The 8,798-nt window shown below is 42.2% G+C and overlaps 1 pseudogene; it reads left to right on the forward strand.

The window, feature by feature from the left end:
- Positions 1-258: 258 nt before the first annotated feature.
- On the forward strand, positions 259-2,084 carry LOC138806842 (tubulin beta-2 chain-like; annotated as a pseudogene).
- The last annotated feature ends 6,714 nt before the right edge of the window (positions 2,085-8,798 follow it).

The following is an 8,798-nucleotide window of genomic DNA, read 5'->3' on the forward strand; positions in this document are numbered from 1 at the left end:
GTGCAAAAGGCGGAAGTGACCAGGAGGCCTGAAAAGAAGGGAGGGCTGAAGTGAGAGAACCACTGCTAATCTCCTCTTCAAAAAATCCCTCAATGGCTGAACCAATCTTTTCTGTTTCCATGTCTCAAATGCTGTAATTTCTGTAATGAATGCTGAGAGTCACTCAGAATCATAAGCTCTGCCCCTAAGTTTCTTGTCAATTATAGGCCTACGTCAACTCTTGTCTCCACAGGCAAAAAATATGTTCCTCGGGCCATCATGGTGGACCTAGAGCCTGGAACCTTAGACTCAGTGAGATCAGGACCATTTGGTCAGAGCTTCAGGCCAGACAACTTCATATTTGGTATGTCATCATGGTCTATGGGTCCTAACATCCAGGCACTCCAGTGCTGGGCTGAGCCTTTATACACCTGGATATTGTCCTCACCTAACCCACCTATTCCAGTCCACTGGAGTCATGCCCCTGGCCACTCAGACAGCTCAGATCAGTGCAACTCTGCAAGCCCCCCATGACAAAGAAGCCTCTGAAGGGAAAGATCAGCAATCAGGGAAAGCCTCCAACAAGGTTTCAGCACTGCTGGTCATTTCAAAGGCCCGGCAATAACAGAGAACTACTTCAGGACACCAGAAATCAAAGCATAGCTATGTGTGAGCAAGGTGCAGACAAGTGCTTGCAGCTTAGCTTTCCTATGATCACAATGTGCTCCTGTCCCTCCTGTGAAACTAATTACATTTCCAGTATTGAGGCAGGCTCTGTTCTTCATTTCTACAAGTAGTTGATTTGGGTTAAAATGTATCTTCCTCCACATTGTCTTTATTTCTTTAGAACCTGGGTGATTTGTAGGGTCCCAGATACAATGAAAACATTTCCTTTATTTCACCAAAGTTATCTAAATTAAAAGCAAAGGTTGGCTCAGAAGAGTCCTGTTGTCTTCAAAATGCAAATGGCACAGTAAATATTCTTGGAGTGTGTGTCCCATCATGGCTTGTGTCTGATAGGCCAGAGTGGGGCAACCAATAACTGGACCAAGGGCTACTACACAGAGGAAGCTGAGCTGGTGGAGCCGGTACTGGATGTGGTGAGGCGGAAGTCAGAAAGGTGTGACTGTCTACAGGGTTTCTAGCTGGCCCACTCTTTGGGAGGTGGCACCGGGTCAAGCATGGGCACCCTGATTCTCAACAATATTCAAGAGGGGTACCCAAACCACACCATGAACACCTTCAGTGTCATGCCCTCCCCGAAGGTGTCAAACACAGTGCTGGAACCCTACAACGCGATCTTCTCTGTCCACCAGCTGGTGGAAAATGCAGATTAAACTTTCTGCATCGACAACAAGGCCCTGTACAACATCTGCTTCTGTAACTTGAAGCTGCCCACGCCCAACTATGGCGACCTGAACCACCTGGTGTCAGGCACCAACAGCGGGGTTACCATCTGCCTGTGCTACCCTGGCCAGCTGAATGCAGACCTGCACAAGCTGGCCTTGAATATGGTGCTCTTTCCCGCCTGCACTTCTTCATGCCTGGCTTTGTGCCCCTGGCCAGCCGTGCCAGCCAGCAGTACCATGCTCTCTCGGTGCGCGAGCTTCACCCAGCAGATATTTGACCCTAAGAACTTGATGGTCACCTGTGATCTCCGCCATGGCTGCTACCTGACAGCAGCTGCCATCTTCCGAGGCTGAATGTCCATGAAGAGGTGGATGAACAGATGCTCAACGTGCAGAACAAAAACAGCAGCTACGTTGGAGACTGGATCCCCAACAATGTGAAGACGGCTGTGTGTGACATCCCTCCTTCCCTTCCCCCCCACCCCACCCCCACATGGACTCACGATGTCGGCCACCTTCATCGGCAAAAACATAGCCATCTAGGATCCCTTCAAGTGCATCTCAGAGCAGTTCAGTGGCATGTTCCAGTGCAATGCATTCTTGCACTGGTACATAGGTGAGGGCATAGATGAGATGGAGTTCACTGAAGCTGAGAGCAATATCAATGACCTGGTGTCCGAGTACCAGCAGTGCCAAGATGACACTGCTGATGAACAGGGGGAATTTGAAGAAGACTTGGTGGAGGAACTAGTTTAAGACTTCCCATTGCTAGCAGTGCAACAGGAGTGTCAGAGCCTGCCTACTTCTCAAATTAACGGTGCTTTCCTGAGCTCCTGTTGTCCTGGAGTGGGATCCTTGCTGTGTATCATTATGCACAGCCTTTCCTGTCAGAAACTCACTGGTGGTGAATGTAAAAATACAGATTTCTTTTAAATATAATTATATGAAAGCCTTATTTATATAAATAAAGAAGTATACATTTTATACTCTTAGTCCTTATTCTTCTTAAGAATCCCTTTTATTCTTTCAATGTATTTGAAATATAAAGGTGGCCAGCAGGATTTAATCTTAGCAATATAGGACTGGTGCTCAAGAGGAGTTTCAAATTCATGGTATTTCTTCTATTTTGAAGAGGAGTATGACAAATGCCAATATTTTTTATTTTCCCTGGCCCAGTTTTAAAGTTAGCAATCTCTCAATAGCATGCCAGTAGCAAAAAAGCAGTTTGAAGAGAAAGAAAACTGAAACTAGATATTACAATTTTCCTAGTACCAATTTGATGTTTGGAGTACTGACAGGATTGACGTTCAAGGCTTGTCTGGGCACTGAGGTAGCAGGGCCTCTTCCTCCTTCATTCTGACACAGGACTGGCTATACCTGCCACCCATTACACATTCCTCTTTGGGAATGGAACCACAAAAGGCAGTTATGAATACTGGCCATTACACATCTACTTCTCCTTCACACAATGATAGGTTCTTGTCTCATGCCCCATCAGAGGGATTGCAGTCACATTCTCCAGAAACTGTAGCAGGAACCCCGATCCCTGTGCTTACAGTGAAGCAGAACTCACAGGATGAGTGCAAGATCTTGGTTGCCAGCGTAGTTTCTCAAGGCATCTGGCAACATTAAGGACAGAAGTGAGTCTAGCTCTTTGAGGGAGTGAAAAGCTGACCAGCCCCATAGTGTATCAAGAACTGCTTGATTCTGTCCTTCCAAGTGAAGGAGAGAAGGGGAGACATGGCCCAATGACCCATTCTCATACTCACTTTTCCAGCATTCAAAGCTATCTGAGGCCCAGGGGGAGTTGTAAGGACAAAAGGGATGCATGGAGCTAGCCTATTGGGTATGGTTACTTTACATGAGTAAGATGGAAATCTCAATTGCTTAGAACCTACAATGGCCAGGAAGAGGTCGAACACTTCTGTTTTCACAGGAGGCCACATCAGTCAAGGGTTCTTTTTGCCAGAATCTTTCACTCTTCTTGCAGTGAGGCTTCAGGTAGGTTGTCTGTGCCAGGCATTCCTGCATGGCCACCAATAACCTGTAAGCCCCTTTTTATTCAGAAACAGGACCTATGGGAATTTAGCAACTATTAGAAAGCTCTAAGGAAAAGATACTACTGGGTGAGTTGCAAGTTCCTTGCTGCTAGTAAAGTTGGGAAATAGTAATTTCCCTAAGCTTTCCTCTACCAGGCCTGAGGTTGGTAGGGTGGAGATGAGTGGGGTACAGATCTTTAAGCCAAGCTGATCTCACTCATTAGAAAGTAAACTTCCCCAGGGGGTGATCTGTGACTAGAAGCAAGATGTTTTCTGTCCTTGCCCCAAGGCATATCAAAGTGCAATGAGCTTCTAATGTGGAAGTCCTAGGGAGTAGGTGTTGGCCAGCAAATTGACATTCCTGGGTCTCTAGTACTGGAACTGATCAGGTTGGATGATCCCCAAACCCAATAAGGCTGCTGGGTCAGAACTGAAGGCAGGTCTGGCCAAAGCACTCTCACTCCTCAGTGGGTTAAGGATTGAGGCCAAGCTGTGATGGAGGTCCCACCTAGCATATCTACCAGTATTTGACTAAGAATATTTTTTTTCTTTTTTTTTTTTTTTTGCTGGACGTGGGACCTGAACTCTGGGCCTGGGTGCTGTCCCTCAGCTCTTCAACTCAAGGCTAGCGCTCTACCACTTGAGCCACAGCACCACTTCCGGCTTTTTCTGCTTATGTGGGGTTGAGGAATCGAACCCAGGACCTCATGCGTGCAAGGAAAGCACTCTGCCACTGAGCCACTTTCCCAGCCCGTGACTAAGAATATTTTTTTAATTTTATTTTATTTGTGAACATACTGTACAGAGGGGTTACAATTACATGGGCAAGATAATGAATATATTTCTTACCAAGCATTGCAGCCTCCTCCTTTGTTTACCCTTCACCTCCCTTACCAGCCTCCCCCCTCCCCTCCCACACAATCCTTCCCCATCTCCCCCGCACCGACATTGTAAAGCTCGTTTTTGACATGACAATTTGTACTTTTCATTGTTGCAACAGGTCCACCTGAATACTTAAAGGACTTGTTTTTCCCCATCTCCTCCACAAGTTATACTGACATCAAATATATTGAAAGCGGGGGTTATACTGTGGGGGAGGGACATACAAAGCAACAAAGAAATAATCTTATAAATGCATTAGAAACACATGCATGAAAGAAAAAAAAACATTAAGATACCTATCTAAGGATTCATTTTCCTAACATCACATTATCTTACTTTTTCCACTTGACTCATACATATACTAGATATTACAAATAAGGGAAACCATGGGACCTGTGTTTCTTTGTGCCTGGCTTAGTTCATTTAATATATTTTTTTCCAAGTTATTCCATTTCCTAACAAAGGGGGCAATGTCATTCTTTTTGATGGAGGCATAGAATTCCATTGTGTATATATACCACATTTTCTTGATCCATTCATCTACTGAAGGGCATCTGGGTTGGTTCCATATCTTAGCTATGGTAAATAATGCTGCAATAAAGATAGTTGTGCTGGAAGCTTTAGTGTGGTCTTGTTTGTAAACATTTGGGTAAATTCCCAAAAGTGGGATTGCTGGGTCATAGGGGAGGTCTATGTGAAGTCTTTTGAGGAACCTCCATACTTCTTTCCAAAGTGGTTGAACAAGTTTACATTCCCACCAACAATGAAGTAAGGTTCCCTTCTGTCGACATCCCCTCCAGCATCTGTTGTTAGAGTTCTTGATTTTTGCCATTCTAACTGTTGTGAGGTGGTATCTCAATGTTGTTTTGATTTGCATTTCTTTTATGGCTAGGGATGTTGAGCATTTCTTCATGTGTCTATTGGCCATCCTTCTTTCTATTTCAGAGAAGTTTGTCTTTAAGTCTTTAGCCCACTTATTTATTGGGCAGTTGTTTCTTTGAGGATTTGATACAATAGAATGGAAGAAAGACAGCCTCTTCAGTAAATGGTGCTGGCAAAATTGGTTAACTACATGTAGAAAACTAAAGCTATATCCTTATATATCACCCTGCACCAGAATCAACTCCAAATGGATCAAAGACCTCGAAGTCAAAGCACACACTGTGAAAACATTACAGGATGGAATACGAGAAACCCTAGGTCTCCTTGGCGCTGCCCGGAATTTTCTGAGTAGAGACCAGGAAACACAACCAATCAAAGAAAGATTGGACAAATGGGATTGCATAAAGTTGCAGAGCTTCTGCATGGCAAACGGCATAGCTAGCAAGATCAATAGAAAGCCCACAGATTGGGAGAAGATCTTTACTAGCCATAAAACGGACAAGGGTCTCATATCTAAAATATACTTGGAAGTCAAAAAATTTAATTCCCCCAACAACAAATGACTAAGAATATTTTTTTTTCTCTTAAATACTCATTTATGAGCCTTTTCTGGTGGCTTTGGATTATTAGTTTACACTCTTGACGAAGTAGTTCTTGTTTCACAATTAATAACTCTTGCCTCACCCCTCAGAAAACTCTTCTTGATAATTATATCAGTAGATCACCATATATTTCTCAGGCATGGCTTTTGTTTCCTCCCAGCCAGAGGTCTGCACTCATTGCCACACAAGCCAACATTGAGGTGACTCCTATAGACAGGGTGATTATTTTGTCCAAATGCTAAGTGCAGCATCTCCCTTATTCTCATGTACCTTGGTAATTGTATCAAATACTTAATAGAGTCCTTGACTAGTATGATACACAAAGCTCTGGGTGAAGATGCAACTCAAAGGTAGAGTACATCCCTGGCATGCACAAGACTCTCTGTTCAGTCCCCAGCACCAAAAGGAGGAAAAGGTAACAAATGTTAGAAAAGTGTGGCTGAAATTAAGAAAGCAACTCCATTTGTAGTAGCCCCACAAAAAATAAAATACCTAGGAATTAACTTAACCAAAGAAGTGAAGGACCTCTATGATGAAAACTTCAAAAACGAAAAATGAAATAAAAACGGAACTTAGAAAATGGGAAAAACTCCCATGCTCCTGGATTGGAAAGATTAACATCGTGAAAATGGCAATACTTCCCAAGGCTATCTACAAATTCAATGTGATACTTATCAACATTCCAACCTAATTCTTCAAGGAAATAGAAGAGGCAATCCAAAAATTCATATGAAACAATAAAAGACCCCGAATAGGAAAAACGCTCCTCAACGGAAAGAACACTGCTGGAGGAATATCAATACCAAATTTCAAACTCTACTATAAAGCCATAGTAATCAAAACAGCTTGTTACTAGCACAAGAACAGACCTCAGGACCAAAGGAATTGAATTGAAATCCCAGAAATGAACCTACAGACCTATAGCCATCTAATCTTCGATAAGGGAGATAAAAAAATAGAATGGAACAAAGACAGCCTCTTCAGTAAATGGTGCTGGAAAAACTGGTTAACTACTTGTAGAAAACTAAAGCTAGATACTTATATATCACCATGTAACAGAATCAATTCCAAATGGATCAAAGACCTCGGAGTCAAAGCAGACACTGAAAACATTACAGGATGGAATAGGAGAAACCCTAGGTCTCCTTGGCGCTGCCCGAAATTTTTTTAATAGAGACCCAGAAACAGAACAAATCAAAGAAATGTTGGACAAATGGGATTCCATATAGTTGCAGAGCTTCTGCATGACAAAGGACATAGCTAGCAAGATCAATAGAAAGCCCACGGATTGGGAGAAGATCTTCACTAGTCATACAACGGACAAGGGTCTCAAATCTAAAATATACTTCGAACTCAAAAAATTAAATCCCCCAACAACAAATCCTTAAAGAAACAACTTCCCAATAAATAAGTGGACTAAAGACTTAAAGAAAAACTTCTTTGAAGAAGAAAGAAGGATGGCCAATAGACACAGGAAGAAATGCTCAACCTCCCTAGCCATAAAAAGAAATGCACATCAAAACAACATTGAGATACCAACTCACACCAGTTAGAATGGCAAAAATCAAGAACTCTAATAACAATAGTTGCTAGAGGGGATGTGGACAGAAGGGAACCTTACTTCATTGTTTGTGGGAGTGTAAAGTTGTTCAACCACTTTGGAAAGTAGTATGGAGGTTCCTCAAAAGACACCACATAGAACTCCCCTATGACCCAGCAATCCCACTTTTGGGCATTTACCCAAATGTTTACAAACAAGACCACACTATAGCTACCAGCATAACTATGTTTATTTCAGCATTATTTACCATAGCTAAGATCTAGAACCAACCCAGATGCCCCTCAGTAGATGAATGTATCAAGAAAATGTGGTATATATACTCAATGGAATTCTATGCCTCCATCAGAAAGAATGACATTGCCTCATCTGTTAGGAAATGGAAAGACTCAAAAAAATTATATTAAGTGAAGTAAGCCAAGCCCAAAGAAACATAGGTCCCATGATTTCCCTTATTTGCAATATCTAGTATATATATGCGTCAAGCAGAAAAGGTCAGATAAGGAGATGTTTGGAAAATGAACCCTAAGATATGTATTTTATATGTTTTTTTTTCTTTCATGCATTTGTTTCTTACCCAATTATAAGATTATTTCTTTGTTGCTTTGTATGTCCCTCCCCCACAGTATAACCCCTGCTTTCACTATATTTGATGTCGGTATAATTTGTGGAGGGGCAGGGGAAAAAGAAGTTATTCAAATAAGGATACAGGTTGACCTATTGTAACAATGAGAAGTACAATTTGTCATGTCAAAAACGAACTTTACAACTTGTGGGAGGGGGATTGGGTGGGGGGCACGGAGGATGGGAATGGATGGGAAGGGTAAACAAAGGAGGAGGCTACAATGCTTGATAAGTAATGTACTCACTATCTTGCCTATGTAATTGTAACAACTCTGTATAGTATTTGCACATTAAATAAAATTAATTTTTGCAGCAAGAAAAAACATAAAATAAAAATAAAATGTAAAAAAATAAAATATCAACAAAAAACAAAAACAAAAAACAAATGTTAGGCTCAGAAGACAAAATATTAGGACTCATGGAAAAAAACCCAGATTAGCACTGAAGAGTTGTGTCATGAGGGAACACTGGTAGAATGTTTGTAGCGGGAAAGAAGAGAGCCCCTTGATGTATGTACCCTTTTAGAAAGCAGAGGTAGGAACAGGGAATGAACTTCTCGTAGTCATCCTAGGCCCTGGAATGAAGAAGCCCTGACATGTATGTTGCTCTAATGGGACCAGAGTCTAAAGTGGCACCACCATACCAGGCCATGGCCCAACAAGAACAGGTTTGTCAGAAGGACCTTCTTGCATTGGAGAGATTTCTTTTGACCACTTCGGCCTTGTTAATCATATTTCCTTACGCTGTTTCCTTTTTCCTTCCACCTTGTCATACCTATAGCAGATCCTGTCCAGAAGACCCATTCTCTCTAATCTCATTCTCTAAAAGTCTCCCAGTTTAGAGCTGTACATATCCTAGACCAAAAAAGTAGGGGGTGGTTATT

This window comes from Dipodomys merriami, unplaced genomic scaffold (assembly GCF_024711535.1).
Source record: "Dipodomys merriami isolate MVZ:Mamm:240054 unplaced genomic scaffold, mDipMer1.0.p SCAF_100, whole genome shotgun sequence".
Taxonomy (NCBI): domain Eukaryota; kingdom Metazoa; phylum Chordata; class Mammalia; order Rodentia; family Heteromyidae; genus Dipodomys; species Dipodomys merriami.